The sequence below is a fragment of the Temnothorax nylanderi genome, unplaced genomic scaffold (assembly GCF_030848795.1).
Source record: "Temnothorax nylanderi isolate EJ_2023f unplaced genomic scaffold, tnyl_v1.0 TNYL_tig0012_pilon, whole genome shotgun sequence".
NCBI lineage: Eukaryota > Metazoa > Arthropoda > Insecta > Hymenoptera > Formicidae > Temnothorax > Temnothorax nylanderi.
The window spans coordinates 1,317,770-1,338,054 of NW_027249074.1; the positions used below are offsets into that span (position 1 = coordinate 1,317,770).

The 20,285-nt window shown below is 41.5% G+C and overlaps 1 protein-coding gene across 3 annotated transcripts in view; it reads left to right on the forward strand.

Moving 5' to 3' along the window:
* The window catches only part of LOC139767819 (uncharacterized), a 189,831-nt gene that overhangs the window by 38,148 nt on the left and 131,398 nt on the right, over positions 1–20,285 (forward strand). For 2 of the 3 annotated variants that reach the window (XM_071697473.1, XM_071697469.1), the window contains exon 1: positions 2,983–5,433. The exons of the other annotated variant lie outside the window; for it this stretch is intronic. The gene's annotated coding sequence lies outside the window, so the exon portion shown is untranslated. Of the gene's footprint in view, positions 1–2,982; positions 5,434–20,285 lie in introns of those variants that run through there. 3 annotated transcript variants of the gene reach the window in all.

Here is a 20,285-nt window from a genome sequence, read left to right on the forward strand (position 1 = left end):
CAAAAAAGGACTGTTTATTGTGAAGAATTCTAAAATTTTCGCTTCGAGAAGAGAGAACAATGAGAGTTTATAGTTTTCTTTTTTATATATTCTGTCAATTATAGGACTGTAATCTAAATCTAGTATCTAGTATCTAAATGTTTAACGGCACCGGTCGACAACAGGCTTCTCCCTCTGCCTATATTTTCACAGTGTGCACCCTCGTAACGCCCCTCATACATTTGCCCCTGTCGTATCTGCCGGCACTCTCTTTGTCTTGCTCTTCGTCGCGCATATGCTCACTGGCTTGTTCTTTTTTCCTCCTTGACGGCTCGCAGCCTCCGAAATGAACTGCACGAGGAGCAGGCTCGTGTTAAGGGTAAACGCGCGTAGAGGCCTCTCTCACCCCTCCTCCTTGTCCATTAATAATAGCTTTAGAAATCTGTGCCTTTCCAACAGTCTCACGTCAAAACTAACACGGGGACCTGCCCCAACTTCATAAGCCACGCTACTTGCCTCTCAATTTATTCTCTACATCGCATATTAGACTGCGCTCCTCCCTCATTTACTTAACGAAATCAGGACCGATTCTTTCATAATCGGATCGGTCACTTGTAAAACCGCGCCCTCGATGAAGTTCACAAATTTACAAATGTATTTTCTGAGTGCGTTTCCTAATCGAAATTAGGCGAATAAATAGAAAAATGGATTAAATTATGCAAAATCCGAATATTTTGCTATGCCATGTCTTATACGTTATAACATATCAAACTTTTAAATAATTTTTATCGCGACATCTTTTACAAACGAGGCATATAGAATATCGTTTATCATATACCTACATACAAATGTATTATCGTTAGACGTTAAAAAAATACAGTGAGCGCGACATTCTGTCTCACGGCAATTCTGACAAACTGAGAAAATGCTGAGGTCTGTGACAGACTTCAACATGCACTTGCAGAGTCAAATATGTGAAGTCGGATTCCACCGTCTCTCGTAAAAAGGAATTTGTCGCAAAACAAGCCTCGAGTCGAGAAGAACAAGACGCGCTCAAATTATATACGACGCAGCAGTACTACCGAGAAGGCTCTATCTAATCGGGAAAGATAAAATAACGTTTAAATTAGCACGTAAGACTGATCCGATTTCATCCTACAATACCGGGTAGCATTCTTGTTGATATTTTCGTAACTAGTGTCATTATCTAAGTACAACATCTCTTTTAACCGGATGTTGGACACATTACTAATGATACTACTCAGTGATAAATGTAATTAAGAAGAAAGTAGAAACTAACTTAACCACTTTCTTCAATATCTAGAAGTTAAGTTTAGCTAAGAAAATAATTCTTTAATTTTAAACTCATAGATATTTCAATGCTATTTTTTATTATACTATTTAGAATTTTAATTTTATGCTTATTGTTAAAATTAAAAAGTGATTTAAAATTTTTTTTTAAAAATAATTTGCGTAAAATTTATATTTATATATTTTTCCCATTTATTACTTTAATTATCTTACAAATAGCGTACAATCTAGAAAATATAGATTACATCGAGACATTTAATTAAAATTAGTGGTTTATCTAAAATTTTAAAACTATAAACTGAAAGATTTACTGAAATATGTTGAAATATACTACGATACTCTTGTCGAAGATAATTTCGGAAACTGATGTCACCGGTAGCAATATCCTCTCGATGCAGACGGGCATCGAACAGGAGGAAGGGAGAGAAGGCTTAACGAGCCTTCGATCGCCGCTTCCGGTTACATGGTGATCATCGCGCGCTTGGTGTCCGTCGCCGACAACGACGATGAGGACGAGAAGGGAAAAGTTAAAACGAATCTCTCCTAATTGCCGTCCCCTTGTTCGTTCTCTCGGGTCCCGCGTTGTTTGTCACCGACGATCCTCTCTCGGCTCTCTCCTCTCTCTTTCTCCGATATCGATGTCGAGAGTGAAAGATCGAGTAAACGGGTCTGCGCCGAAACGATAAGGACGCTGATAGAGCTTAATAAAGAGAAGAAGCGAGATCGAGGGAAGTTGAGAGATCGAAAGGGAAGGATGGAAAGGCTGAGAGAGAAGGAGAATTAAAGAGGATGAATGAGAATGAGCGAGAGAGGGAGATGAGGAGAAAAGAGAAAAGGAGATGAGAAGAGATAGTCCGAATCGAGGAGCAGAGACCGGAGCGAGACGGACGGAATTAAAGAGGGAAGGAGGAGCGACCTGAACGAGGACAGGGAAAGAGGGACAGAGGGAAAGAGAGACAGGGCGAGATACCGAGCCGAGGAGGTGCGAGCGAGAGAACTTCGCCTTTGTCTTGCCGTGAAGAAAGTCCGCTTCGCGGTGAAGGAGCGCTTCTTCGCGCTCCTCGGCTTCTTCTCTTCGTGCCTCGTCGTGCTCCTTCAAGCTCCCTCGGTTTCTTTTCTCCTCCAGGCCGGGTCTTCGCGAATACGTGCGGCCTTCGAAGAGTAGATGACGGGGACGGGAGGACGCCTGTGCGAAACGCCAGGTCTCCCCTTAGCTGGCCAACGCCGGAAATTGACACCCGAGCTCCCCCGGTTTCCCGTCCGACCGAATTCTTTCTCGTTTGCGCATCTGCCGCCTTTTCCGCCTCTTGATTCGCAAAAAAAGGGCTTTTTCGCGTGAAGCGTTTGCGTTAGAGCACGGTACACTTTGCCTTATTTAAAGACAAAAGGGAGCACTTGACATGACGAGATGTTAATGTGCTTCTGTATCTTTATTTAGCTATACGACGAGAGAATTATTATCAAATAGTACAAAATTACTCTGAATAGAAAATATCTGTCCACATTGTTAAATAATAAGTAATGTAATAAAGATAATTATATTATTATTTCATAATAAGATAGAGTTTTTAGTATAAGCAGTTAATTAATACTTTAATTAATTCGATTCTAAATATAATTTTATTATCGCTATAGTGTATATCCACCGGTTTGTTTCCGTTGAGAATATGTTCGTCACCGACGTCTGTTTCTTTGAATGCAATAAGTCGCTTATATCGATGACGTTAACGATGAGAAATTACGCAGCATTCTTACTTTAAGCCACAATAATTCCTTAGAACAAATTATCATCACGAGCAAATAACAACAAGTTTAATCACCGGTGCTGTAAAAGAAATTTATGACACCGGTGATATATTTTTACCTCTTCAGTATATTTATTTAAACAGATAATACATATCTAATACACACATTTAAAAATAAGCATCTCTTATACAGTTAACATATTAAGATAAATAAAATACTTAAATTGCATTGAATCGAAGCAACGCAGTTGCGATCCTAAAAATAATAAATAAACACTTCTGCTTCGCAAGATCAACTCGAGACGTGATCTCAGCCGAGTCTCCGGGAATTCGAAGCCACCTGTGTTTCTCTAAATACCTAATTAAAGATCGGAACAATTTGTAGGATTGTAATCGCGTTGCTTCGATTGAATGCACAATTTAAACATTTCATTTATCTCAATATGTTAGCTGGATAAATAGCAGCTCGTTAAAAGATGCTTATTCAGAATATTTAGACGATCGAAAGCTCTTATTACCACGGATATGACGAGTGCCGGGTCTACGAGGCGCGAGAGAGAGATCGATTCGACCGCGGGAATTCGCGTCTCACGCGGCTCGCGGGGCGATCGCGCCGCGCGCCAAACGGTTGGGACGCAGCGCCGACCGCGACGGCCCTGGGCTCGGCTCGGCGGGCGCGACCGAGCGCGACCGAGCGCCACCGAGCAGTCCCGATCTCGGCCGCTCGTCGGCGGTGGCCCCGTCGTAGCCATGTGTTGCGGTCCGCCGTGAGCCGTGAGTGCTTTGCGACAAGAAGGGAGGCGCGCGGTGTCTCTCTCTGTGCGTCTTTTTTTCGTCTGTGGTCGCGCGCGTCTCGCGAAAATCTCGCGGCCTCCAAGCGCGCCGGGTCCTAACCCCGTGGGCGAGGTAAACGTCGCGGCGTAAAACTCGAAACCGCGGCCACTCCGAGCGGCGGCCGACCCGCCGTGCGCGCGGACGACACCGAGACGAAAACCACCCGGGTGTGTCCCACTCTCGCGCGCGAGAGGAGAACGACCGACCGACAGCGAGCGAGCGACGAAACGGAGAAAAGTGTGCGTTCGTGTGTGTGTGTGTGTGACAGTGTGCGTGTGCGTGCTTCTCCGCGGGCAAAAAGGAGCAGCCCGCTGCGTTCGCGCGACTGTTTGGCCGTTCGACGGCATACACTTCGGCATCGTTTTTCGCGTGTGTGTGCGTGTGTGTGTGAGTCGACGGAAGGAACGAGAAGGCGGCGGAGGAGGAGGAGCAGGAGGAGGCGGCGGGTTGGTAGCAGTGTCGGTTCTACGAAGAGCAACTGAGCAAGAAGGATGTAGAGGGGAAGAGAGCGCGCGAGAGAGAGAGAGAGAAAGATAGCGCAGCCCGGGCGACCTGACCGTGAGATCGAGAGAGCGAGCGCAACACGTAGAAAGCGCGGCGCGGACAGAGATAGAAAGTGAGAAAGAGATTTAAAAAAAAAGCGCGATCGCGCGCGGCATAGATGCGCTTCGCCGGGGCCTAGAGACGCGGGCGCATTTGTTTGTACGTACGTTACATTGCGTGTGTGCGTCGCGACATTCGTAGCGGTCGACCGAAGACGGGGCAAACTTCAGGTCGCGCGGGTCTCTCTCGTAACGGCCGCCGGGAAAAAACGTCGACGCCGCCGCGCGCGCGACCTTTCCTCGCGTTTCGTTTCGAGTCGTCGCGCCGCGAGTGCCCGTACTGCCCGTACCCGTTCGTCCGTCCGTCTCCCTGCGTGTTTCGTGTTTACCGGGCGTAACGGCGGCGGAGAAGCGGTGTGCGCCGCGCGCGCGACATACACGCATACGGGCGCGAGGAGCGGAAGGAGTGGGACCGAGCGAGCGCGCGCGCGACAGAGGTAGAGCGGCAGCGAGGGGGGCGAGGAGGCGCCAGCGGGTGCAGTCGGCGGGAGAAGGAGAGAGATAGCGACGGGCGAGGAAGCGGTAGGGAAAAAAAATCGGAGTTATGGTGTAAATAACGGGCTGCGCGTCGCGACTTCGCGGTCGCGTTCGATCGGGGTGTATCCGCCGCGGTGCGAGAACAACGAGTCCGACACGAGTTCCTTGACGGCGGCGGCGGCGACGGTGGCGGTGGCGGCGGTGCTTGGTCGTGTGTGCATGTGTGTACGTGCGTGAGAACAGGGTCGCGCGAGGTGAAGCTCGCGACGAGCGACGACGAGCGCGCGGCCGGCAGCGGCGACGACGAACGGTTTGGATTATACGTGACGAGAGGAGATATCCCCGGGATCTGATACGCGTATCGGGAGTGAGGGGGATACGCGCCTTCCATCGGGAGAAGAGCCAGACGGAAGCGGAGACCCCCGCGGGGGAGAGAAGTGCCCCGCACCGGTCATCGTTCGGCCCCTCGCCGACACGCGGCGACGGTGAGTGATTCTGTCCCCCCTCTTTTCTCTTTCGTGTATCTTTAGGCAGCTGAGAAGCTGCGCTAAGCCTAACCCTTCCCTTTACTTCACTTATCCGAAGTCGACTTCCCCCCCCCCCCCGGTGGTTGTTTGATTGTGTACGCCATCTTTGTTTACGCCATCTTAATTTTCAACTGTAAATACCTGCTGATTACATATTCAAAGTGGATAGAAATAAGCCTTATATGGACTGAATCTTTTGTACCTAGTAATATTATTAATATATTTCGGCAATATTGATCTTATTTCTCTATCTACTGGTGTATTATCCACATATCGGTCAAGTTTACTTATATTACAGGTTAAAATTTCGAATAAAAACCGTTTGGAATTGTATAAATAAAGAATAAGGTGCTCCCTGTTTATTTGCCTGTATTTGAAGATTAATTAAGACGTCATTTTCGTTTTCGATCTTTCGCATCTTTGAATCCTTAACGCGGCGTTACGTGCGTAGCCTTTCAGCTTTCAGCAGTCTATTTAACTATGTATGCGTGTATGTATGTGGGAACAGGCGGCCCCTGCTTTACACATGACTGTGTATGTAAGTGACTTCTGGTGTTCCGGTACTGTGTATCGATACATTGCTCTCGTCGCTTCAATAGCCTCGGCATTGACATCGATTGTTAACTAACAATAAGCTTAAGAAGAGGTCGGAGGAACTTGAGCCATTTTTTGCTTTGCAAATAAATTTCAGATTTACCCGTACGTAAGTTGGAAGCGATAATGGTATTTATTAAATGTTAATGCAATAATCGTACTCTAGAGAATACGTTAGTACACTTAGCGCATTTAATAGTTGGTTAACTATCGTTATCACCCTTTCAATATACATATACATGAATAAATTCGTAGACATTGGCTAATGAACAAACTTCCTCGTTTGCGCGAATTTGAGTACCTACACGTGTGCAAAAATACAGCATTTAAGAACGACGCGTTTAAGAACGTGCGTATTTTTTTAACAAGAAGCGCAATTATTATGCATTATCGATTTATAATTTTGATAATTATATGTAATTTTATTTATGTGTATATAAATACATTACATTTATAATCAGCTTCGCGAAGGATTCTAACTGCGAGTCGGGTATATGTACAGAGATATGGTTATCTCGAGTGCGATTTAATCGCATCGATTTGCCGATAAATCGCGGACGGGAAGCAGGCGAGCGTTCGTCCGTGATAGATGAGAGCCCGTTCGCGTGTATTGCTTAAAAACTGCTGTTTAACCATTGCGAGGTTTCGGATTCCTGTCGGATAACAGTTTGCATTGCGCGAACGCGCGACTCGCGAAAAGGTTATTTCAACAAACTCGATTCTCCGCGAAGTCTCTGGTATCGCGTGAGAGTGCTGGTCTACCGTGACCGCGCGCATGTGTGTATGTGTGCGTGCGTGCGTGCGTGCGGACGACCACCGGCCGCATGTGTCTCTCGCGGGCAAACGCGAACACGATAGTCACGCCTGCCGCAGGCACGCACACGCGCATCGATACACACACACACACACACACACACACACACACACACGCACGCGTAATTCGTGTTCAAAATGCAGATACCCCGAGACACCGTAAGAGAATTCCTGCTTTCGCGTATTTGAATCGTGGAACCGTAGAGGTGTAAGAACACGATATAAGGAACGGAGAGAATAAACGTGGGAATATGGTGAGATCGATACTGACGAGAGGTGTATCGATACGCCTCGCTTGCATCTAACCCGAGAAATATATGGTTATTTGCGATATCTATTCGTAGACGCGCGAATAAATTTCCGGCATACTCTCCGCGTGTCGTTTGATTTTCTGTTGTAAGGTTCGAGGTGTATTCTTGGCGCCGGCATTTCACCTTTGATATCGACGCCGGCGATAACTCGGGCGGAAATGTCGAATGGAAAATACGCGTCGGCGATAATGGAGTGGAGGATCCTTCCAATAAAACGTGATTCGCGCAATAACGAAATAACGGAATGATCGCCGTTCGGCGTTAACAGTCCTCCATCAACGGATACGTTCGTGCGCGCGACGCGTCTGCGTCGGGAACGCAGCGAGCGAGCGCACGCACGGACACAGACACGCGGGTGTATACGTGTATACGCGTGCACCACGTATGTAGACGACGCACGCGTCTCGCTCGAGGCGACGACGAGAATTCATTCAAGGCGGAGCTTGTGTTCGCTTCTCTCGCACGCGCTCGCACTGGCATCGCGAGCAGAAATACGGTGCGTAGGTAGGTTACTCACGCGTGTCGCCGTCCGGCTGCGTGGGAGCGGTACTTCGCGTGTGCACGCGCTCCGAGGCTCTCGGGGTACATTGAGAATAGGGAGATACCTTCTTGAATAAACTCCTGTAGCGCGTAAACTTTACTCGAAAGAGTAAGCAAAACTCGCATTCGCCATTCTTTCGTATATTGTAACATACGATCTCTTTTATCGCGCGTGTTATTGCACATGAGAGATAAAAGTATACAGCAAACTTGGCAATTTTTTCCATTTTCACATTTCTGATGTTGTTTTCAGTTTAGAAGATCCAGGCAACTTTTATTAGTTCAAAAGGTTTGCACAAATGACAGATTATTTATATTATTTCTTAGTTAATAACTAGCACGTTTATTCTGACTCTGGCATTCTAATTTTGTACAACAAAGTGTCGTGTATAAAATTGGAGAAATAAAAAATATTTAAACTCTCTCGATAAATGATGATAAATCAAAATCAACGACAGAGAAATATTGCTTCAGTAGGTCTTATTATAAAATAATTATTACGCAAGTAAGAGACATTTTACAAAAATATTTCCGAAATGTGGCTGCCTCATAGGTATCAAATTAATAATTTGCTTGTATTAGCTTCCACCAATTTATCAAAATTCGCGGCATTACTCCGACACAACGGATAGTGTCTACGTATTAGTTCGCGCGATATCATCAAATATGTGATTGATCGTCGTTATATTCGTACTTTATCGTTTTTTAATGTACGTACGATACGCAAAGCAGATATCAAGATCTCCACATATATATCCGTTGTGTCGGAGTAATGCCGTCGGATACATCGGCACGGGCCTTTCTTCCTTTCCTTTTAACATACAGAAACGGCATTCATTCGCGCGCCGCGATACGATGCGCCGCGCCGCGGCCAATCTGATACGCGTGCAACGAGATACGCGCCGGGGATATTGTGCGCGGCGCGTAATGTTCCGCCTCGGCTTCTCTTTACGAGCCGGCCGACCTACCGGCCGGTTATAAACGCGAGCCGACGCGACGCGTTCTCGAGCGCGCGCGGGATTGCCGAGGAATAAAACATTCTCTGCCGCGACTAACAGCAATATTAACTCCGGAACGGTAACGTTACCGTGCGCTTCGCGCATTTCAGATGCCTTCCGTTGCTTTTTCGTTGCTCGCAAACCCGCGTATTTTTGCGCCATAGAGTGGGTTTACTAATCCGACGAAAAACTGTTACGCCGTTCTCTACAAATCACTCCGTGTGTACAAAATCGTTGAGTATGCCTCACAACAAACAAAATCCTTATATTATTATTAACGGTGACAATACTTGAGAATATCTTCAGGTAGTCGATTTCGGGTTTTTCCGAAATATTCGACCGTTTCTAAAACCCAACTTGATACTATTGTTCCTAAATATATGTAAAATCGACTAGTTGTAAGTATCCATATACCCTAACAAAGACTACCTGCTGACAATGTAGTAATTACTTTCCAGCCTTTCAACAAGACCATAAAAGAAATCATTCTCAAGTTTTTAAAAAGTTAGCGTGCTGAGTGTCGATGTTTAACAGCGTGCGCGCACGAGAAATTCCTACTACCGGAGGAATTACGAGATATCCTGCTGTTCGAGAGAAAAGTGCGACGACCGCACGAGGGTTTAAAACACTATTTAAAACTCTGACTGCCGACGCTATCGATTAATGTAGTCGCTAATGCTACTACACGTAGTAGCCATTAACGCACGACGACCGGTCGTTCGACATGACGTTATTATGTGTTTTATACGAACGCGTACTTTATAGTCTATTTATCGTGTAATTGCGGACGAAATGTGCTTGACGGCGCGAGTACCGACGAAAATATAGATGACGATGTGTCGAGTCGACTCCGTAAAAATAATCCCATCGGATAGATAACACGTAGAGAGAGGGAGACCGTGATATTATATTTTATTATTGTTGACCATCCTTTTTGTGGTATTTCTGCATGCGATAAAACACGTGCGAGCACAATTGGCTTGAATAAACTAACGCTTGCCGAGAGAAATTTACGTAAATCCATTTTTTGATGGAATCTTTTCAAGCAGTTTTTATAAATACAATAGTGGGAATTGTAAGATGATTGATGTGTTATGTGAGTTGAAGATCGAAAGAATAGGATATAAATGTTCTTCAGATTCTTGAAATGTCCTCAGCTTAAAATAGCTAAGACTGACATTTCGTTTCTTTGATATAAGAATAGTCAATTTTATTGTATTTAGCATATTTTAACAATAGCAATTTATTCTGAAAATTATCACATAATGATCGCTTTCATAATTGAAATTATGTAACCTGTGCAAAGTTTAATTTCAAATTTTTCGAATTATTGCCTTTTTGATCGCGAATCGATCTGTCTTTTCGAGTTAGCGTCACAAAGAGTAAGAGAGAGAAAGAGAGAGAGAGAGAGAGAGAGAAAGAAAACGGCATTGGTTATCTTACCTACAAGATATTGATATTAACCACTAATCGTTTTACGTAATCAACGAATGCGCGCTCGCCGTGAAGTCGAGAACAAGCTTCGCCATGCCACGCTAATCTTCCAGATTATCGGACATGCTCACGGTAATTAAATATGTATTACGGTTGCACGGTGCACACATACACATATACGCGCACAATATATTAATTCGTCGCACACGCGTGGCCGCGAGAGAGCATACGACCGCTACTAATGCTGGCATAATGAAACGCATCGTTGCACCGTTGGTCGCGCCGCGTTCCTTCGCGTTATGTCTCGTTGATTAACGACCTGTCCATTGAGAATCTGAGAATTTCCAGGCACGAAGCGCGATTTCGTGTGTTTAGTCACCTCGCGTAGAGATGCGCGATGTACAGCCCACGTAAAGCGTACGTAGGAGTGTACGATAATACAGGGTGGCCATAAATTCACACACAAACGCACCGCGAACCGAGATTCTTCGTGTGGTAGTTTACTTCCTCCTCCTCTTCCTCCAATCACGTAATGTTATACCAAATATAGTACTACATTCCAAAAGGAAGATTCGTAACATAATTAAAGTAAGATCCACGGTTTCTCAATTTAACTATCAATTTTACTATCAATTAAAATAATAACACGACTTTTGAAACTCATCAACGAACGGCGGAGTTTGCAAGTCAAGCCCGTGTCTACTCGCAATTATTATACACGACGGTGACATTATCATAAAATAACCACTCGATGTTGCGGCCAAGCTAATTTCAATGTAAACGATATGCGGCCCAAATTAATATTTGAGTTGTGCACCTCTGATTTAGCGCAACAACGTTATGCACTCAGCTATATTCATCAAAATGGTCGGGAATGCTTCGCTAGAATGCTTATAATTATATGCTATAATTAATGGAAACTGATACGCAGTTTATTATAGATATTACGCGACGTAACACTGCGCTACGCGACATGTCGCGCGATATCATACGATGCGGCTAATTGTTTAGATTAATTAGAACGCTGGTACATAGTTCGGTCCGCGGAGTTATGAGGGCATATATCCGGCAACGTGTATATGTATCGCTCTATGACATTAGCGCTTAGGTACGATGCTAAATACATCTTCTCGATTATAGTCCTGTGACAATGACGTGCTAAACAGTATTACCATATCTTGAGTTATTATCGATGAGACGAACTTTCAATAAATTAAACATTACAAATATGCATGTACGTAAAAATTATATCGCGAAATTAAATTACATTACAAAACACACGTGCACTGTAATAACATACGTTATTTTTTCTGTTGCAATATGACTTAATTTCTAAATTAAATTATTACGTGCATATACACGTGCGCGAGTTCTGCGAACTGACATAATGAGAATGTATGTTGCATTTTTATCAAATATAGATTAATAAACCTTTTTAATATACATATAGTAAAAATGATTAAGCAAAATTAAACAAAATTTAATTAAGCTACAAATTTCTATTTATTCGCGGTTTAATAATTTCGGTACAAGGAACTTATTTTTCCGGTGTTGATTAATAGCTGTAACTCTCGCGGTTTAACAAATCTTGCGCATAGTTCATTCGGTGGTATAAAACTACCTTCTATCTGCTCTCGTACTTTCTCCGCAGGTCGAAATCCACGGGATTGCCTGGCCGCCACTCGTAAAGTGTGCATCGCGATTACGTAAGTTTTCTCTCGACGGCGTTTCGCTCCCGTGAACATGATGCTCCTTCTAGTAATTATCGAACCCTGTACCCTACGAGGACCGATTTAATAAAAGTTTTCCTCTGTTTCGCATCGACGCCTGCCTACGCCGAGGCGGGAAGAGTCCCTTGAGGAGCCCGTTGAGTCTTAAGTCGAATTTACACGGTTTATCTTCGGCAATCGCCCTCTTGAAAGAATACTTAATAATTTATGTAAATATTGTTTCAGAAAGATGAAGAAAACAAAAATAGTCGGCTTCAAATTAGTAAGAAAAATAAACACGTAGAAGCAATAAGAGACTGGAGTGATATAATTTTTAAGGAAAATATAGTTTCGATATAGGAATTAAGACTCAGGACTTTTACACATTTTATACAAATAAAGATTCGGATTGCACGAGTGTTTTATACAATAGTTTTTTTATTTGACATTGATTTTTCGTTAAGATAGATACTTATTATTTTCATCTACTTTAAGTGATTATATGATATGATCTTTAAAGGTGCACTGTGCAGATTCCGATAGAACGAAACCTCGTTAATCCGATGGGATAATCATCGAGAGCGAGCCGTGTAAATTCGCCTTTACCTTGGTTTCATTTTTTCATTAAACTAAGTGACTCTCTCTCTCTCTCTCTCTCTCTCTCTCTCTTTTCTGGCGCGCGATATACTCGCGGCAATCCCTTTAAGTGCTCGATTCGATCCATCGTGATGGCCCTTACGTCGCCTCGGCATCAAGAATGGCGCGCGATGAAAAAACGATTCAACCGGGAGCCTAATAAATCGAGAGCCTCCTTTGCGCCGATAATTCCCTTCGTCCTGATTTTACGTCGTTCTTTTTTTTTACCGGTCATGATTGTGTTCTCTCTTTCCATTTGTGGCCTCTTGCACTCTCTCACGGCTCTTATGTAAATTTATTCAAAAGATACCGGTATAACATATTGGTAATATATTCACGGCAGCATAACGGCGTTAAAATGCGCGTTATAACGTGTAACGATGTTTATTTCAATGATTTTTAATGGAAACACTCGAAATGAAAACGGCATATAGCAGTGAAGTAATGTAGCGATGTAGCGATGCAAATCTTTTTGATATATACGACGAATCTTTTTTTTTACGTGTCGTAAGGTATCACTTTTATTTCAGACTTCTCGATATGTTAATATACTTTACGTAATTTGTTTCCTTTAATTTATTCGAGCTATTTTACGTACTAATGTGAAAACCGAAATAATTATAAATTTCGACTAATAGAGAAAGTTTTGCGTTCTAATTTTTTTTTATAGAACTTAAAACAGCACTTTGCCCTCCGCGGCTCGCAATTGCTCGCGATAGTATACCACGGACATGCTCGGAAGGCCAGAGAGATAGGCGTGAGTTATGCGTGCACGCATACCTTCGCGCTGATACGCGCGCATATAACGCGCACATATATCACGCAGACGGTATTATATCGGAATTAATCCAGGCTCTCTCTCTCGCTGTTTTTTCTGCCCAAAGAATCTGTATACGTAAAATTGCATATTTTTTATCATTGTATATTTATCAGATATAATCTGTATATTTATTTCGAGCTGTACTCTCCATAGCATGCATTGACCTCCATAATATTTATTTGTTTTCTAAATGAATCCCGACGTTGTTACAAGGATTTTGCAAAAAATATTGACATAAAAAAAATTTCAGATATTTACAACCTATAAATATCTGCAATCTATAAATTTGTTACATCTGTTGCGTGCGTGGTGAACCAAGCACTCTAACCCGTTATCATCAATATTTATAGCTTTACGGTTTTCCGCAAATTTCGCGTAGATATTTATAATTCTGTGTCTCTAACCGCACGCTGCATATTTATAGCATCGTTCAGGCCATATATTGATTTCGATAATTAAACTCATTGCCGAATTCAGCCGATGTGATATAAATGTCATTTGTTTAACTATTTTGCGAACTGAAAACAAGTTTTCACTGCAAACTGGTATAAATAATTCGGATAAAAATCAATGATAAAAGCTCATCGTTTATCAATACAATGGCTAACAAGATTTGATTTATTACGGAAAGATAATGTATAGAATGCGTTTATTTATATATTATATCGTGCAATATGTATATGTATGTATGTATGTGAATGTATCGGGATTTTAGTATTACAATTTAATCTACAATGTCTATGGATTACGCATATTTGTAATCACACAACTCGAATTGAATTCGATTGCATTAGTCAGATCTTTCGCATAATGAGTTAATTTTACTTCACAATAAGTATACTTTTCTTTACCCGCAAAAGTGAAAAGAAAACGAATCTTCCATCGCGAAATCCTGCAAGTAATTAAATTAAAAGATCGTCGATAAAGATCTTTTCGCTTTATCGATGCCGGGCGGGACAGAAGGGACTCTGATAAAGAACAAAAAGATTTTCTCTTTGATGGGACGATAATATCGCTCCCATTAGCGCGCGCGCGCGCGCATTAATGTAGGCGCAAAAGCGCGCCCCGAGAGCAATGCGATTCCGATTAATTAAGTTGATTAACGATAAACGGAGATGGGACGAGCAGACCGGAAGTGACAAGTGCGTATGTACGCCCGCCACGATACAATCAGCCATTGTCGGCGACATAACGATGTCGAGTGAACCGAAACGGTTCTCGCGCCGAGTAATAATTAGCGTTTCTCCTCGTCATTGTCGTTGTGCTCATCATCGTCGATGTCGTCGTTGTATCGTCGTCGACGACGTCGGAAAGTATCGTTTAACGAGACGTTAAAACGCTGAAAGCATTTCGGAGCGGCAGCAATGTTCTGGAAAAGGATATCCTGATCGCGACGTTACTCGCGTCGTCAAGTTTCGTGTATATTTCCGGTTAGAGCGTAAACGTGGAAAATTATTGGTACTGTCGTTAACAACGAACCATTAAGTTCTCAAAAGAATCCCATTACCATCTATCTTGAAGATACTACGTGGATTTACAAATGTAAAATTGAAATTTTTGTATCTATTTATTTGTTATTAGTATAGGTATATCTTGAATATGAATTGCCAGCAATCACGAGTATTTTTTAATACTGCTTACGAAATTACTCGATTTATTTGTGAGATATTTTTACGGACTTTTTTTTCGCGTGGATTGTAAAATATAGAGAAAACATTACCGGAGTTCTTTTTCTGGTAATGGTTCTAACGGTAATTCTTTTTCTATAGCACTCGTAAGGGGATATACACGTTAAATAAATATTTGTAATCAGATATTAAAAGTAACGTGCTGTGTACTTGAAAGTATTTCTTCATGGTCTATTTCATGCTCGACTATAGCAGCATTATTCTCTATAACTTTATGTTACGGGCAGATTGAAATTTATTCGCGACACGGGTGAGTAAAGGTAGCTTCAAGATCGATGTAACTTGCGGTATTTTGAATGAACCGACGATGTTATGATGAAAATTGTGTTGGGTTGCAAAGTGTGCGATAGACTATAAAGTCGCGTCTATACGTGATCTGTCTATACGTATCGTCTGTATGATACTTACTATGTAAAAGACACACGATAAATAATTTATCGTGGCTACCTTATCGTGGCATACGTACATACACGTTACATTAGACTTATTTAAACCACACTTAAATAATTCGTACAAGACAAGGAAAATAAGCATCGTCAGCTTAAACTTGCACGAAGTATCAAGATGATATCGTGATAGATTTTATCGAACGGTCAATAATCGACTTGTTCCGTTATATTGATATTAAGATATCAAGGCACTCTTAATCTCGAATTGATATGTAAGTTGCGAAACATGTCGCTCCTTGAAAGAAACAATCTCGCATTTGATAAAGATATCACTGGCGTGTCTTTCGACTTTTTGCGCCGGACACCCTGTACATTGTCGATCTTTACGCCGGCGCTGACACGTTTAGCGATGATGGAGCGATTGCATTGTACTCGCGACCGTGATGAAATCACGTTCTTTTCCTGCCTTTTTTTTCGCGTAATTGGGTATCATTCGTTACGGACAACATATCCCCACCTCTATTGTCAAGCAATGCGGCGAACGTTTTGGAGCATGTATAAGCGGTTACGACAGCTCTAAGATGGATGCATGAGTTATTGCGTTCTGCCTCTTTGATCTCGTACGTGTGTGATTAAAGAAACTTTCCAACGAAACAATGATAGGCCTCTTAAAGTGCGGATATAGTAGATATGTTCAGTTAATAGTAAAGTTCACACATCCTGGGGTGAAATCTAGTATACATATATTTTCATTGTATAAACGATTCTACAGTTAGATATAATTATTGACATAAACAAAATTATGTATAGTTTCAGTCTTCATATGTTTCTGTAGAAAATTTTAGCATTATTCCGTAACAAAATATATTTAAATATATAAAATGTAATAAAATTATTAAAATTTGTATATAACGCGAGATTTTAACGACAATTAATCTGATTGTGATTCGTAAATCATGCAGTATTGAAATCGAGATTCTAATATATTCGTAGATTCTGATATATGTTAATTAAGAATACTCGATCAATAAACTTTAATAAATTTTCGAGATTTATAAACGTACAGTAATATATTAAAGAGTTTTTCATTGCCTAATTTGCTTAAAATATAAGAGCAATTTTATCGAAGAACTGGAACCATCAATTCTTATTATAAAATGAGAACCGGTAAATAGTTTCAAGGCAGTTTCTAACGATACTCCTTTCTGCGCACATATATACCCGCGTGTTCACGATTATGCTGTTTATCGATGCAGCAGACTTTGCTCCCGGTCGGGCGCTAATTGTCGGCAAATTATGCGACGGTATAAATAATAATCATGAACTGTCCCGATAACAGTACCGAAGTTTGATAATTATGAGTGTGTTTCGTGCCCCCGAGGATCCACTCGTTCACCCGCTCAGTCTGATCAATTATCCCATAATTCAATTATGTCGAAAAAGCAAGCCGGCTATCCGCTCTCGCGTTCGTGCAGCGTAATTACGCGGTTGCATCCGCGCGGTTTTTGCGCGATCCCGCGATATCTCGCATCAGCTGTGCCGCACAAAGTGCGCTTTATGTAACCTTCCGTTATGACCGTCTCAAATTTGAGACATACCGTGAAGCTGAGAATACTTACGTCTGAGAATACTTATACTATACTTGAGACATTGGCACATTCATATCCATAACATAAATACGGAATATCTTGTTAAAAATTAACTTTTAATCTAATTAAATAATTATTTTTCTATTATTTTTAAAAATATGTGGGTATTAAGGATATTTTATTTTCATAATTAATAGAGACAACTAATGTACAATTTTTTTCTTTCTTACAACATCGACACAATGACAACAATGTTAGAGTATCGATATTTGATCTCCATACAGCAATCATGCAAATGCCAGTCAGACGAGTGTTTGCTGCTGCGTACAATGGCAATGCCAATAATTACGACGTGACGCGTATGATATCGTGTATAATTGGACGAGGCGATAGCCACCGGTAAATACTGACACTGTTGCGAAACGACTACACAGTCGTAATTCGTGCTGTGACGTGATATATGCCAATGCAAATTGCGAATATCTTACAAGTCGCGCGTGCATGTGGACGTTCAGTGCGTTCGTACATGCGGTGTCTTAGAAATCCCGCCACTATTTTATCACAGCTAGATACTTGTTTTATAATGAGCCTATAAATTATTTAGTATAAAGTGCCGCCATAATTTTAATATTTTATGTAAGATTTAATTTCTTAAGATATTCTTATTTCATGTGAAACTTACAAAATGACGTTTTTACGTGCTTCTATTTTAGCTAAGTGACATAAGTGGGTTTCCGCAAAGGAACTGAAAGCGAACGGAATGGTTTAAAATAAAAAATCTACAGCGCGGCTATAAATGCGGGAGAAGAAAATCGCAGCCGTTTTCACGCGGGGGTCGTATCGCGAATATAAGGGTCACGATGCATCGGGAAAGGGGCTTAATGCTGGCGTTACTGGCCACTGTACCGAGAGCACGAAGAGCATTCACGGAACAGCGTTATACCGGCAATGCAATTTGCCCGAGACGCGACGTACCACTTTTTTTTCCTTCCTTTTTCCTTTTTTGCTTCCTTCGCCGCCTCTATTTATTCTTCACGAAGGCATCTCACGCCGTCGTGAGATCGACCGCATCTTGATGTGCACGCTTCTACCTATAAAAATTTCATTTGCCTGCCATACGCCATTATATCGATGCTTGTTTATTACATTTTTCCTCTAAATATATGCGCTGTTTTTTTCACCAATGATTATGCAAATATTCACATTAGTGAATAATAAGATTTATCGTGTAAATGGTTTATCGTAATATTCGATGAATATGTTTTTTTTTATCAACAGTATTATGAGTACTTTATTCACATCAGCGTCAGCTGTTATCGATAAATTTAATTAACTCATGTTTGTGCGCATAATTTTATATGCCTTCCTAGATCGTAACCGTAGCTGTAGATACATAAAAAATTAATTATCGCTAAGCGAGTTTGATTTAATTGGTTCAAGGATGAGCGTGAGTTTGTTAAGCAATGATAATCGATAAGGTTATCATATAATCACATAGTGCTCATTGCGCGACGTACCTATATGCTATATATATTTCTGTTCGACACACACATTTAGATTATTCGAATCTCTTAGTTATGCGTAGATTTGTTAGATAACTAGCTGATTTAGTAGGGAATAACTGAAGCCTGGAAATTAAAGAGATTAAAACATCTGTATAGATATTTTACAAATTTACAAAGTAATTTATCACGAGCGATTTATCACACGGTTTCGGAGGGAGGGATATGAATTTCGCACGCGATAAACACGACTAAATCAAGCCGGATACTCGTTCCAAGAAGTTTCCTCTCGTTACACGCTCGTCGATAGCGAGAAGAAACAATTACGGGAGTCGCTCAGTCTTAATTAACGCTTTCGATACATACATTATTGCAATCAGCAATTGATTAAATACGCGACTTTAAACACTCAGTCACGAAGCAATCCAACGACGATAACCTCGTGGCCGATAAAAGAGACCGCTCTTCTCCCTGTTTTCAATGAATTATTATTGTCGTTTCTATTAACAGTGCTATTGACAATTGTACTCAGAGAGCGAGAGAGCGCCTAGATATTAAAATAATGTTTATCTGAAATTGAAAATAAAGGATAATGTTTTATTATCTGTTTCTTAATTCTATAAATATAGTTTGCATTTAAAAGTGCGTTCGTATTTTAATTTCGGAAAGAATATATTATCTCAAAAATTGCGATGTATTCGATTGTTCTCGCCTTACGTAAGCTTCATGCGCCAGTCAATGTCGCGAAAAGAAAGCAGATGGAAAACCGGTTCGCGTGAATGAATTAATACTCGATATTATGTTCGCCTGGATGAATACGCCGGAATTAAAAATCTGCGAGCGCGCGCGCGTCTCTCCTCTTCGTCGCTCTTGAAATGGAAATGCGACCCAATATAGGGAGAGGTCCGATCTATACTTAGCGATCTCCTGACTCGGGCAAATCTACAAGTGGGGTCGGGAGCCGTTATATATTTCGATCTCTGCCGAGATTGCACCGAGTGTCGTCCTCCTTGAATGCTCATCTCGTCGCTCTTCCAAATGGTGGATATTCGTTGTTTACATCCCAACGTAAAATTAAAATCCTTCGTGAAACTTTTTTCACGGAAAATTTAGTGTTTATTTTATACATAATTTCACATATTAATTGTCGAAGAAAATGCAAAGATTCTGAGGAAATTTTTTTTTGACAATATGCAAAAGTATCGCAGATATATCTACATTTTTAAAATAATTTATCAATACATATATTTGACATCTTGTTAAGTAATCTTAATGTATTGTTCTTGGAAAAAAGAAAAGAAAAGAATATCAATGGAATGTATATGTGAGAAATAACAGAGAGAAGAAGAAATTATGTAACAAACCTTTTTGTTTCCACCATCTCTCGTATTGTAATTAAATGAAAGTGGTCTGAATCACGAAGAAGCTGAAAGATGAAAAAACTTCTTACTTTCCTGGAGTTCTCGTGGATATTTTTAGTTTCTTGCATGTGCAATCTTTATTCTTTAATTATCACCGGAACGGAAAGAGATAAATACAGCTAAATAGCGTACGTACATAGGTTCTTTGTATCTTCGCCGCCCTTTATTTACTCGATATAATTCTTGTATTTCCAAAAGGACATTTTGACAACCCTAAACCGCTGCATTATTCGCCCGAGGCTTCGGGGCTTTTCCCCAAACTCTTGGTCGAAACGTCAGCTGAGGGTCGTCGGTGATGGTGGCCACACAGAGCTTCGCAAGGCACACGGAGCATTGGAGTGAACGTTTTCTCTAATTCAATTTGAA